Genomic DNA, 15,154 nt, shown 5'->3' with positions numbered 1-15,154 from the left:
TTTTCATTGTTTCTAAAATCAAGCTCTGAAATCGTTTTGAAGATAATGGATGATTCAACTTCAGATTGTCAGCTGAACCAGAGCGAAGTCAATTTTGAATTTGAATCCAATGAAGTTCCTGAGGTGTGGTTTAATTCCAGTTAATAATTGAATAAGAATTTGAATCTAGTTAGTAGTTTATGATGTGTTGCTGAATAATGCGTGGATCTTGCCCGTAAAATTTGTTGTTCATTGTTCCTTGTTTGAATTGAATCTGATATACTAGTTCTGATGAATTTTCTGTATTTTATATCAGACGTTCGGGTATAAATCAGGAATATTTGGGTGTTTTTTAGGAAAATTTGAGTGTATTTACAGTTTATAACTTTTTATCTCACTGAGGGTGAATTGTCTTATTCTTTTAGTTGAATTGTTTTAGTTTCTGTTTAATGATGATTTTATAGTTTTATTTGCATTGTTTATGCATTTTTTAATATGGTGTATTTTGGGTATATTTTGTAGCCCCTCTGTGGTATTGATGAGCAGTTTGTTCTTCACATAGAAGTATTTTTCTCATACAAGTCTTTATAAGTATTCTCCTACTTTTATGTTTTGAATCCAATCAAGTGGTTGAAGTGTGGTTCAATTCGAAAGAAAAAAATGCAGCATTAGAGAAAATATTTTTCTATTTTTGCAGCAAATTTGGATGTAATATGAAGGTATTTTGGTGTATTTTTAAGATATTTTGGTGTAACACGAAGATATTTGGGTGTAAAACGAAGATATCTGGGTGTATTTTTATTCTAATAAGTTCTACATAATTCAGAACTCTTCCTCTTTCTCCTCCTCATCTTCTGCTGCTTCTTTTTTTTTTCATTATCACCACCATCTTCTTCTTCTTCTTTTATTCATCTTTTCCTATTTGTTTTACCTTCTCAAGTTTTTTCTTATTTTATTCTCTTAACAGAAATAAAAACAAAAAAATCAGACAAAGAAGAAGAAGAAACACATAATGCTGCAAAATTACTTAGAAGAGGATGGACTTACATTCATTTAACTAAAAGAAAGAAAAAAATAAAGAAAAGAAGAAGAAGAAAAAAATGCAGCATTAGAGGAAATATTTTTCTGTACAAAAATGCTATTTGTACACTAAAATTAACCACCAATGTATTTGTGTATAAATACATGTGTGCTTTAATTTATTTTTAATGTATATTTGTATTCCAATATGTATTTTATACTGGTAGCTGACTTTGGTGGCTGATTTTAGTATACACGTAGCATAACTCATTTCTGTATTTGCAGCAAATTTGGGTGTAAAATGAAGATATTTGGGTGTATTTTTATTCTGATAAGTTCTGCCTCCTCCTAATTTTCTGCTGCTTCTTCTTCTTCGTCTTCTTATTTCATATTCTCATAATTCTTTTTGAAAATAAAAAATCAAACAAAGAAGAAAAGATACATAATGTTGCAAAATCAAAAGAAGAAGGAGGAGAAACACGACGTTGAAGATGAAACACGCGAAGAAAAAGGAGGAGAAACACAAAGAAGAAGGAAAAAGAGGAGGAGGAGGAGAAACGTAAAGAAAAATGACAGTTGTGATTTTCATCGAGGAAAAAGAAGAAGAGTCGTTCATAATGGTGAAGGAGCGCTTTGGAAACGTGATGCGCGTGTTAACACGCTTTTGTGGGTGAGCGTAACTTCTGTTTGGTTTGACCCAACTTGTAAAGTCTTGTAAGTCAAAAAGACTTGTATGTGTAACATAACCGATAAAAAAAATAAGTATTTATATTTATAGCTTGTTAAAAGTATAGATATTTTTAAAACTAGTTAAAGTAAAATTTTTGTCAAAACTAAAAAATTTAAAATAATTTTATAAATGAATTAATTTTTAAATTTAACTCTCTATTAAAGTAATTTACTATTTTTAAATTTTTAAATTTATTTTACTATTGTTGTTATAAGTTATTTTTAATTAATTTATTAAATATAGATACTACAATTTTTAAAAAGCTATATTTTAATAGTTAGTTTTCAACTACTTTTGAAAAGTAAAAACTTTACCAAATCAAAATTAATCTGTCGTGAATTTGAGCTTCATTGTTTAAGAGTTTGTCATTTGACTAATAATTTATTGCATGCATAACGTCAAAGTTAGTAGTCATATCTCTGAGACTTGTCTAAGCAAAGGAGTAAATTAACCCCTTAACCAATCCAAATTGATTCTCTTGACATGTTTTCTTTCTATTTTTTAATTTTATATTTTATTTGGTTTCTATCTTTGATGCTTTATTGATTTTTTGTGTGTTGTTAAAAGTATTCTTTTTAGAAATATCACCTAAATTTGAACAAGAGAAGTGGAAACGAGAAAATTCTCTCATAAAAAAATTAAAATAAATAAAACTGGCAACAAATATATTACTTACACATTAAATATTAATTATTAAATTAATTATATGTATTAGTGTATAAATATATAAGTTATTTAATTTTTTTATATTTTATATTTTAATATATTTTTACTAATTTAATAATTAATTTTTTTACATACATATAATTTGATTAAATTGGTAACATTAAGTATCAAATTTTTATCATTTATTGTGATTAAACTAAATTAATGGTTACAAATTTATTAGAATTTAAAATCCCATCCATATACAGGTAGGGGTGACAAGTGGAGAAGTCCGTCCCGCCCCGCCAAAAGGTGGGCTGTCTTGTCCCGCCCTGCCTAATGAGGCGATCCTAAAATTTTACCCTTTTCTAATTAACTGCGGGTTTGTAGGTTAAATCCGCCAAATTTTCTCTTTTTTTATTATTAACTATTAAATAATATATTTAATTTTACAATAATTTTAATAAATTTATAATTTCTAAAGGCATAAAAAATTATAATTTTTATATTCACAAACATTAAAGTCTTCGTAATTATAAATATCTAATAAACATAATTATAAACTAAGTTTTTATCCAAAAAATATAAATATTGTCTGCAAAGCAAAATAAATATAATCCAAAATATAATTATAAATATCGTCTCCAAAACTATATTTACAACTTTTAAAAAAGCTATATTTTAATAGTTAGTTTTCAGCTATTTTTGAAAAGTAAAAACTTTATCAAATCAAAATTAATCTGTCGTGAATTTGAGCTTCATTATTTAAGGGTTTGTCATTGACTAATAATTTATTGCATACATAACATCAAAGTCAGTAGTCATATCTGTGATACTTATCTAAGCAAACGAGTAAATTAATTCCTTAACCAATCCAAATTGATTCTCTTGACATGTTTTTTTTCTATTTTTTAATTTTATATTTTATTTGGTTTCTATCTTTGATGCTTTATTAATTTTTTTGCGTGTTATTAAAAGTATTCTTTTTAAAAATATCACCTAAGTTTAAACAGGAGACGTGGGAACGAGAAAATCCTCTTATAAAAAAATTAAAATAAATAAAACTTGCAGCAAATATATTACTTGCACATTAAATATTAATTATTAAATTAATTCTATGTATTAGTATATAAATATATAAGTTATTTAATTTTTTTATATTTTATATTTTAATATATATTTTTACTAATTTAATAATTAATTTTTTATATACATATAATTTGATTGAATTGGTAACATTAAGTATCAAATTTTTATCATTTATTGTGATTAAACTAAATTAATGGTCACAAATTTATTAGAATTTAAAACCCCATCCATATACAGGTAGGGGTGACAAGTGGAGAAGTCCGTCCCGTCTCGTCAAAAGGTGGGCTGTCCTGTCCCGTCCCGTCTAATGAGTCAGTCCTAAAATTTCACCCTTTCATGCTTAACTGCGGGTTGGTAGGTTAAAACTGCCAAATTTTCTCTTTTTTTATTATTAACTATTAAATAATATATATATAATTTTACAATAATTTTAATAAGTTTATAATTTCTAAAAGCATAAAAAATTATAATTTTTATATTCACAAACATTGAAGTCTTTGTAATTATAAATATCTAATAAATATAATTATAAACTAAGTTTTCATCCAAAAAATATAAATATTGTCTCCAAAGCAAAATAAATATAATCCAAAACATAATTATAAATATCGTCTCCAAAGCAAAATAAACATATTCCAAAATACTCAATTTTCATCGTCATTTGCTTGTAAGTAAAGTTGGGAAAAGTTAAATTTTGGCCAAAAAATTACAAAAATAATCCTTTACCAAAATAACACTAAGCCCGGCGGGAAAGGCAAAGTCTGCTGTTTAAATGGTGCGTATTAGATGGAATTTTGCTATTTGGTGGTCCCAATTTTTTAATCTGACCCATCTTTTTTGGCGGGTTATATGGACCAGCCCAGCAAATTGTCCCATTTGCCACTCCTATATATATAAGATTCAAATTTTTGAAAATTAAATAATTAATTATTTATAAATTATTATATTATATTGAGATTTAATTTTTAAAAAAATTATTTTTTTAACAAAAATAATTAAATAAAATTTTATGATTATTAAAATTTAATTTAATTATGATTTATTCTATTAATTTAAATTATCTATTAAAAATTATTTTAACAGACAAAGTTTAAATTAATTTTTATAATAATAATAATAATAATAATAATAATAATAATATTATTATTATTATTATTATTATTATTATTATTATTATCCCTCGGCCGAAGCCTTAAGGGAATTAAGTTAGAAAGCCAAACGTGGCTTGCGTCTATATATATATATATATATATATATATATATATATATATATATATATAAAAGCATGACACATGATCACTTTTCATTCCATTATTCATCGTTCTCTTTACTTCTTCACCGAACCGTAAGGAAAGAAAAGAAAGAAAAAGAGATCGTGGGTGAGGGAGAAAATCATGACTCCGTTTGATCTTTTGACTTCGATTTTACAGTTATTAAAATCGAATCGTGGATCGAATCGGTCAAATTATTGGGTTATTGGATTATTGGTTTAATCAGTGGATTATTGGTCGAACCGGTTAATCTGGTCACTAGTTAAGCTACTAGATCACTGGATCATTGTTTTGTACCGTTGTTTTCATGTGAAATTGATATTTAAAAATCGTTAAATGATTTGACAAGTTTGACTAAATTATCATTTAACGATTTTCAATTATCAACTTCATATAAAGACAAATGTATGTGAGTCTTTACCTATTATTATATACTACAAATAGTTGTTGAAAAAATAATATTAATAGATATCGTATAATCATGAAAAAATAAATAAATTGTGATTAAAATTTTTTTTATTTATCTTTTTTATTTGTATTAAATATAGAATTATAATTAAATAAAATATAAATGATTTAAAAATGAGTGACATTAAAATTAAAATAAATTGAATATAAGTAAACTAAAACATCCTATGTGTATTATAATTTGTACTTATATTGATGGCAAGCATTGCAACTTGGTGGTCCTGTTAGCTTCCTTACTACCTTTAGGTAAGGGGTTCAAACCCTAGCTATCACATTTTGGAATTTTTCAAAATCAAAGCATGACACTTGGCCGTAGGTGCGAGTTTGACCGGTTTATTCCGATCTTCTACCTTAAGCGGTTGGAAGTTTGGACCGGACCAGTGTGAAGTCCGGTTCATCGATTTTTCGGCCAAATTGATCGATCCAGTCCGATTTTGATAATTATGTTTGTAAATCTAATTAAAAATTTAATCTGATAAAAATGTTCTATATTCTTTTTTTACGCCTTGACATCACTTTTGTTCGGTGAAAGCTGACAGTAACATAGCTCCTCTTCTCCTTGAGTTCGGTCAATTGGAGTTCTAAGAAGTACAGGCGATTTCTGACGCTTTTCTCTTTAGTAACTTGGTCAGAAAAACTTTCGTTGATTTTGATTTTATACGGAGGTAGGGAATTTTGTTTTAAAATTAACAGTTTTTAATTTAAGAATGCCCAAAAGTATAGTAAATAATTGCAAATATGTTAGTAATTATAATATTATTGAGATTAGATTTCTTTGTTGTGAATGTTTGGCTATGATTTTGATTGATTTTGGTAATTAATTTGATTGATTCTGAATTAAGTACTGGTTTGGATTGAGATAAGTTAAGGAATGATGGAAGTGAGGGAGTCGTGAAGGTGATGAAGTTTATTTTTAAAAGGAGGTTCTGTCTGAATTCTCGCAAAAAATATACTAAAAAGTGATTTTATTTTGAAAACCTGATCTACAAGTTTATTTTGAGAAATAACTCTATGTTAGAAAAAGATTTGGTTTACATATTTACTCATATTGAGAAAATGATTTTGTATTCAAAGTTTGAGTTATAAATTTATACTAAGGAGTGACTTGAGTTTGAAATCGTTGGAAAGAGTTTGAGAAAATATTAGTTTGATTCAATAGTAAAAGAACTGAAAGGAAGCTGAATTTTACTAAAATGAAAAGTGGCTTAGCTTAAAAAAAAAAATGTTTTAATTAATGAAAAATTATTTGACATTTGGAAAGGTTGAGAATTGGTTTGGTTGAAACCCTTGAAGAGTGGCAAAGCCCGAATTTTAGAGGAAATGCTGCAGAAATTTTTACAAAATTATGAGGCTTTGCTTAAAGCATTATTTAAAAGAAAGCTGGATTTAGGGTTCATAATAGTTGATTTTTGAATTATCAAAAAAAGTACTATGTTTTAAGTTTAATCTATTGAGAAAAGTTTTTTTTGTTTTAAGTTATAATTTGAATTCGATTTACTAAGAATAAGAGTTTTTATTAAACATTACGAAGTTTGATTATTTGGTGATGCGGAGGTATGTGTAATTAAGCAGTGATACGGATGTACGTTTAATAATGTAGGTGATGTGGAGGTGTGGGTATGTAATTGGTGATGTGGAGGCTTAATAAAAAGAAAGGAAATGAGAACTAATGAAGGAAATAGATTCTTAAGAGGAAAAGAATGAGAAAGAATGAGTAAGATAGATACTTGAAAAGTGTATGTTAAATACGTTTTGTGTCAAAGTACTAATCCGGAAGTTCCCGCCTAACTGATAGCCTAAGGTTGCTAATGCGGGAATGTCTGCCTAACTAATAGCCTACGGTTGCTAATGTGAAAGTGTCTGCCTAACTGATAGCTTGAGATTGCTAATGCAGGAATGTTCGCCTGACTGATAACCCATTTCTACCGTGATGCCAAAATATCCTAACTAACATGGGTTCGCCCATGATGATAATTGTGGCTGACTGACACGATAAGAAACCATATTCAGGGTTCGCTCCGAGTAACGTCGGGTTGCAGGTAGACAATCGGCGCGTGAGCTCATAGCCTGCATAGGAAAGGCATGCATCATTTTGTTTGTGTATTTGTATTTGATTGTGATTGTTTATTTGTGATTGTGCTGTTGTCTTGTTGACTTGCTTGTATGCTTGATTGGACATTGTACTTGTGCTGTGGACTTAATAATATGGTGGGAGCTGATGTTTGTGGTTTGGATTTAGGTATATTATTTGCGATGCTGGCTTATTTAGATATTGCAATAATTGAGGAATGTTGTTTAGAGATGAGGAATTGTTAATGTGACCGAGATTTTGTTTAAGCAATGTGATTTAAAGAAAGGGTTTTACACGGCTTTAGGTAAGACTTAAGAAGGATTTCAAGGGTTTAATAAAGAAAACTATTTCAGGTTATGAGTTAACTATTTATATATTATTCTGTATATTTTTACGGCATTTGCTATCCCTACTGAGAACATGCGAGGACAACATTCTCACCCCCTACAAATCTTCTGTTTCAGCAATAGGCCCAGGAATCCTTGGCGCGGAGCTGCGACTGAACATCAGAGCTTTATGTGTGTGTATCTATATATATATATATCCGTATTTTCTGTAATTAGTTTAGCCTTAGATTTTTTCCTCGCCATTTATTGTCTTTGATTTTTAGAGGGGTAGCACTTGTATTTGAGAATCTTGGAATAAGTCGATGTATATATTGCTATGTTAAATAAATATAGTATATAAATAAAGAAATAGAGGTAAGTAGCGCTAAGACTTTTAGTATATAAAAATTATTAACTTAGACAAAAAATTAATGAAAAAGAAAAATTCAATTAATTATTTTTCTTCCAACTCATGTTACTTAAAAAAGAAAATTCAATTAATTATTTTTATTTACATAATAAATATCATCTGAAAAATTAATTTTTACACACAAAAATTTATTAATATTTATTTTAAATTAAATTAATGAATGTATAATGTATATTAGAAAAATTATCATCTTTTTCTAACACACTTCTATGCCTTCAAAAAGAGAAACTAATCATATAGTTTTGTTAAATCTGTTCAGATATACTTTTTTCGTTTAATAAAATAATAAATATTAAATATTCACTCAATAATATAGTTTATTCATTGTAAAAAATTAATAATTTAATTATAAATAATAGGTTGCATCTAAAATATTCCAATAATAATTTGAAGTATTTAATTTTTTTAGACAATTATTTTTTGAAATATTAATTATTAAAAGATTTTTCTTTTTTTAGTATTTGAAATTTTTTTAATTATTTTTTATAAACAATTGTAAATAGATATTTTAATGCAAACAAAATAACAAGATATCGTCTATATAATACCAAAAAATAACTATGTTTTCTTATATTTTTCTTGGTGTTTGCCATATTTTCTGTAACACCCTACCATACAGAGTCTTATGCTTAAGTCATAATTCAGAGATGGCAAGGTATTACGACCTCTAAAATAAAAATTTTAGTACGTATAGTAGTATGAATGATTGATTATAACTAGGAGCCTTTGTAGAAAAATGGGTAAACAAAAACCGCAACTCAAAAGCGTAACACTCCGATCGTTAACGTAGCGAACAAGGATAACCAACGCGTGATTATATACATACAAAGGAGTGTCAAAAACAGGAGTATCAAGACTCAAATTCCGACTGCGAAGATAACCGGTCCGAGCATAATAATATATACATATGATAAAAATAAGGAAAACCCCAAAGGAAACCCAAAGGGACACAAATACATAAAACCTATTCTCCAAAATCTCCCATAAAAGGAGTCATCACAGTTTGTATTATTTAATGGAGATAAATGTATCTAAGCAAAATATATAAACTAAAACATAGCCCCGAGAACAAAGGATCTTCGCAAATATAGAAGTCTCCAGCATGCCTCAGCGGGAAACCTCACGTCCTGCATCTGCAAACCACAAAATCTGCATGGGTGAGAACCAGAGGTCCCCAGCATGGTAACAGCTTCCACATATATAATACATAATAATGGAGGAAAGCCGAAGGCAATCCTAGAACTTCCTCCAGATAATATCAAAGCTTATAAACAAGCTAAACCATAAAGGGCATCTGACTAAAGATACTTCAGTCTAACTAATACTTCCCTTTCCAATTCCTTCAAACCTCCCAACCACCAGCAGGAGTATAATGTAGCAAACACAGTTATATCAGACAAGAAATATACAATTAGGAACAAGTAAGACATTTAGACAATTAGCAAGTAATATGCAGCAAATAGGCAATCTCAAACAATTCATATAGTATGCATATGATGAATGCCTGTTCCTAGTGGCTGATGATATCATCTGTCGGTTATAGAGCCAACCCGACAAGTCCTGGTAGCTAACCATTGGACTGTCCCTCTGTCACGCATCCCCAACTCGAGTTATACTCGTTATAAACTTGATCATAATCATGATCTATATCCATCACCCTCACTGGTGAATATTTACGGGGGCGAGCTCATCCGGGTCTTTCACAGTGCCCGGCCACACTTATGACATAGGGTCAAAAGAGCTTCGAGTCTCAACCTGGAGCACGTGGTGGCTAGTCACTGCTTCCTCCCAGGGAAACTCTCATCTCCAACAGTGGAAGTGCAACATTCACAATTCATTCAACAGCATATATGCATTTGTACATGGCCATAATCATGGCTCCGCCGTAACACGGCAATAATCTAGCCTTCCGGCTCACGGTTAAATCCATAACCAGCCCATTGGCATCACGGTTAAATCCATAACCAGCCATCTCATTAACAATTACGGCCTTTCGGCCCACGGCATAACAAGCACCTCCACCACCATCCTCCGCATCTCACATAATCATGCTTGATCCTCAATGATCATTCATTTTTCCCTTGCTTCACTCGTAAGTTACCACATTCACTAGCCTTTCTTCTCATAGCTAGACATATCATAATGATTTAAGATATAAGTGGTGAGATCGGAGGCTTAGAAGTATGAAATTTGGCTTTTAAAACTCAAGAATCAACTTTGGGATGAAAACAGGGCCACGCGTACGCGCACTTCACGCACACGCGTGGATGGCCTCAAAAACTTATCGACGCGCAAGCGTCATGCACGCTAACGCGTGGATTAAAGATTTGCCAATCGACGCATACGCGTCAACCACGCGTACGCGTGGGTGTTCTCGTGCCCCAGGCACAACGCCGGCACAGTTCTGGCATAACTCTCTGGAAAATGGCTGAGCATTGTGTGCAGCACAATCGGCGCGCCCGCGCACATCACGCGCACGCGTGGATGGCACTTCTTGGAAGATCGGCGCATACGCGCCAAGTGCGCCTACGCGCAAGGGGTTATTCTGCTAAAAATTTTCTAAGTTAAAAGCTGCAGAATTCACAAATTTAAACCCCAATCTTCCAATGGACATAACTTCCTCATTTTAAATCGTTTTTCACCCGTTCTTCGAACGTCATGGACTTCCCGGATCCAATTTCATTTCTAAATAGATTTGACACAAAACAGAGATCTGTAGTCCAAGTTATGTCCCGTCAAAGTATGCCCAAAAACCATGTTTTTCATAAAAACCACAAAGTGCCATTTTCAAACATGCCATTTTTAACTCTTTTCAAAACCAATCAAAACATGCCAATTTCATTCCTTTTCTTTGAAATAAATCAAAACATATCAATTTCAACATCAAGCCTCCTCAACTCACACATTGACACTTTACCACAATATACAAAATCACTATCCCATCATTTTAACCCACTTCACCCAAGTGGTTCAAACTCAAACATATTGACATATCATATATACTCTTCCTCATGCCAATTCTCAACAACACCAATTCCAATAAATCATCATTGTACACAATCAATATCATACTCACCATCAACATGGTTCAACCCACAATTCAACCATAATCAATCATCAAGCATATATCACAACATGCATATTTCTCATACATCATACCATCAAGGCATCATTAATCATATATCTCAATCATTCAACAACATCAACCATTCAATGCCTAACTTAGGGCCTCTAGCCTAAGTATTTCCTACCACATTACATATTAGATACGGGAAACCGAAACCATACCTTAGCCGATTTCCCAAACTCAACCGGAGCACTTCCAAACCACTTATCCACAAGCTCTCAAGGCCTCAAAACCTCCAAGAATAGATTTTTCACCACCAAACCCTTTCCAAACTTTTCAAAATCACCAATCAAGCTCCAATATCCACACATACACAACCTAAGCCACAATCATCATACCCATACACAACATCTCAAAATCCAAATATCATAGAACAAAAAATTACACTAGGGTTGAGAAGCTTACCACACCCAAGGTCCAAGGAGACAAGATTAACCTTCTCCTTCAAGAGAGTTGGGTCCTATAACATCAAAGAGCCCAAAATCTCAACATTTTTGCTCATAAAACTCGAAAATAAGGCTGGAATTTCGAAGAGAAAAACGTGGCTCACCTCAAGATTAATTGTATGGGTTTTGTAGAGCTCTCCGCGGTGAACGCGTGGCCGCAAACGGTGCGGCAATTGGAGCTCTAGATCAAAAGTTATGGTGGTTTGAAGATCAACCAAGGGAGAGAACTTGAGAGAGTGTTCTTCCCCCCTTTCTCTCTAATTTCAGCGTGAATATGAGTGTTGTGAGGAGAGAGAGTGCTGAAAACTAGGGTTTTGGTTTAGTTATGTTGGGCCAAGGGCCCACTTTGGGTCCGGTTGGTCCGGTTTGGCCCGTTCGGTCCAATCTTGGTCCGATTTCTATAAAATTGGTACCGAAATTCTCGTCTCAATCTCCTCTATCATATTTAGCTACAAAAATCACATTTTGGACTTTCTAGAATAAATTCTCATTTATAGGCTAATTAGCCGTTAATTAACCGGGTTTTACATTTTCCTATATATCTGGTGTTATACAAATTTTGGGTGCATATATTTTTAGTGAGTTTAATTTTGATGTATTGACAGTGTAAAATATATTTTACATCCCGTGTAATTATATTTGGTCTTTTGGATGATAATTTACACCGTCTATAAAAAGTAATTATTTTTGTTAATGTAGTGTTACGTCATTAGATGTAAATATAAAATTATTTTATACTAACACTACATTAAAATTAAATTTATTTTTAATTTTTTTTTATAACAAAAAACAAAGTTTCTCATTACAATTTTCATTCTTAAAAAAAATCAACTCTCCCAAAATATATATTCTCTCTTTCTACACCATAAAAATGGCAGTATTACAAATGTTATTTTGACATCAATATTTTTTAAATAATTAAATATAAATTGTTTTTGTTTTATTAATTAAAAAAATTAAATATATAAATAATTAATAACAAACTATTTTTATAAGATGTCAAGAATATGTGGTGTTTGAATAATATTTTTTTATAAATATCTATATGTATTCAGAGTAATATAGACAGCTATATTGATATAATATTTAAATTAAATATATATAAATATTACTGTTAATTTAAATATATGTAAATATGTAAAGTTATATGTTTTTTTATTGGTTAAAATATGTAAATACATTTTCATATTTGTGAAACTGAATATATCTAAGTCATCAAAAAAGAAAAAGGTATATATTAAAATAAATAAATATTAATAAATTTTTGTGTGTAAAGTTAATATTTTTGAAAAGAGAGAGTGTACATTTAAAAAGTCTAAAAATAAAAAAATCATACAAGGTCCAATATTATCTTTAATAATTAATTAACATAAATATAAATAGCCTATTTAATCAATACATTATTTATATGTTACATAAGATAAAATACACTACATTTTATTTGCAACATGTCAAATCTTATCTATTTAATTACTCTCTTTCTAAACATTTGTCACACTACCCTTTTAACAACACAAACATACACATGCTAAAAAATTCACCATCTATCTATTATTAAATATTTAATATTATATTTAATTATACAAAATTTTAATTTTTGTTATTTTCACTCTTAGATTTCTGGATCTATCATGCCCATATACCACACTATATAACTCTTTTTTGCTCACTTCTTTAATTGGCAGCGTAGTTATTATTATTTAAGGTCGTCTTATTCTAAGATTTTATAATATTATTTATTGAGGTCAATAATGCATTTTTCTATCTTTCTTACATCATTAATGAGAATGAGAGCTAGTAAATAGAAACAATGGTGAAGGAGCATGAAGAAGGTGATGAGAAATAATTTTGGAAATGTTTGCAGTGAATTTAGTAAGTTAGTATCTAAATTTATGTATGAATGATGTTTTTGTTTTTGTTTTCCTAATTGAAAAGGTTGGGTCTTAATTTTACACATTATTTGAATTAGTTGAAGAAAAGAAGGAAAATATTTGAAAGAAAAATAGATGAAAAAGTTAATTTTATGCTATTTGAATGGAAAGAGAAAAGAGAACAAAAAAAATTGTTTGGGCTCACTTAACTTTTCTCATCTTTAAATTGCGAAAAAAATTGAGAAAAAAAGAGAGAATCAATACAAAATGATTTATGTACCCTTTAAATTATATATGATTTTTGTATATGGTTTTATTATATAATTTTTGAAAAATAGAGTTAAATATATTAATAAAAATAATATATTAAAGTATTGAAAGTTAAATTGGGTAACTAATTTTCTCTTGAAAAAATGACTTAAATATATTAATAATGTATAATTTATATATAATATAGAAATTGATATTAATATAATTTTACTCTATTTTTATTTTTTTTAATTTTTTTATCCAAACAAAAAAATTCTCTGTATTTTTTTCGTTCATTTTTTTTTTCATCCAAACAATATATAAAAAAAATCTACTTTTCTTTTTATTTTTTTTTCATTTTTTTATTTTCTATCATACATCCAAACACATTCTTAGTGTTTGTAATTTATATAAGGAAAATCTTAGCTTATTATGGCATCTCCTTAATTCTCATACAAGTTAATATATCAGGTTAGAATTTAGAAGGAATTAATTTATAATCAAAACTACTAAAATTGAAATTTTTTAAAGAAAATTTTAATTTACGCATTGTTTGATTTAAGAGAAAAAGAGAAAAAAATATAAGAAAAAATAAAATAAATAAAAAGGATATTTATTCATATTTGATTTATCAGATAATATAATAGAAAAAAAATTTAAGTTTTGAACTTAACAATTTTCTCACCACCGCTGAAAAGAAAATATAAAAAAATTCAAAAACTTTATTTTTCAAATTTACTCTCTATGTCAACTCGTTTAACACACTTATAATTTTTTTTTCATTTTGTTCATTCCAAATAAAAAAATATTTTTTTTATTTCTCTCAATTTGCTTTACATTCAAATAATATAATAAAAAATAGGACAATTTACATAAATAAGTCAAATTGGTTTCGAATTTATGCAATTGTAACTTTCTGAAACAGATTACATTTTTGTCCTATTTTAAATTTATGTAAACCGCTACAAGGTGTAGCGATTTACAATTTGTACATAATCCGCTATAAAGTAGCGTAGATTTCGTGCAATGCAGAAATCGTTGCAGGATGTCACGATTTTTAAAGGAACTGGGTCATGTATAACCCGCTATAAGGTCCAGCAGTTTATGAAAAAACAGGGAGTAGCGTAATTCGCTGTACCTTGTAGCGGATTATGTATACGTGGATTCTCTATATATACCAGTAAAAGGTAATTGTGAAGAAATAGAGTGTCATTTTCACAATGGATAGTAAGGAGAGTTTCCTAACTCTAGGGTATTGCTATGGAAAAATTCAAAAAGTAAAAGGCGCAGTGTTAAGTTTACTGATAGAGAACTATTGAGTGTCTTTTATCCGGTCATCGAATACCTTGTGAGAGCTAAAAATCAGTATATTACAAAAGTTTGGGGTGTGTGGAATCAAGTGGGTGAAGAAATTGTTTTACAAGATCCCTAT

This window comes from Arachis stenosperma, chromosome 3, assembly GCF_014773155.1.
Source record: "Arachis stenosperma cultivar V10309 chromosome 3, arast.V10309.gnm1.PFL2, whole genome shotgun sequence".
NCBI classification, from domain to species: Eukaryota; Viridiplantae; Streptophyta; class Magnoliopsida; order Fabales; family Fabaceae; genus Arachis; species Arachis stenosperma.
The sequence above is the reverse complement of the archived record's forward strand: the minus strand, read 5'-3'. Positions refer to the sequence as shown.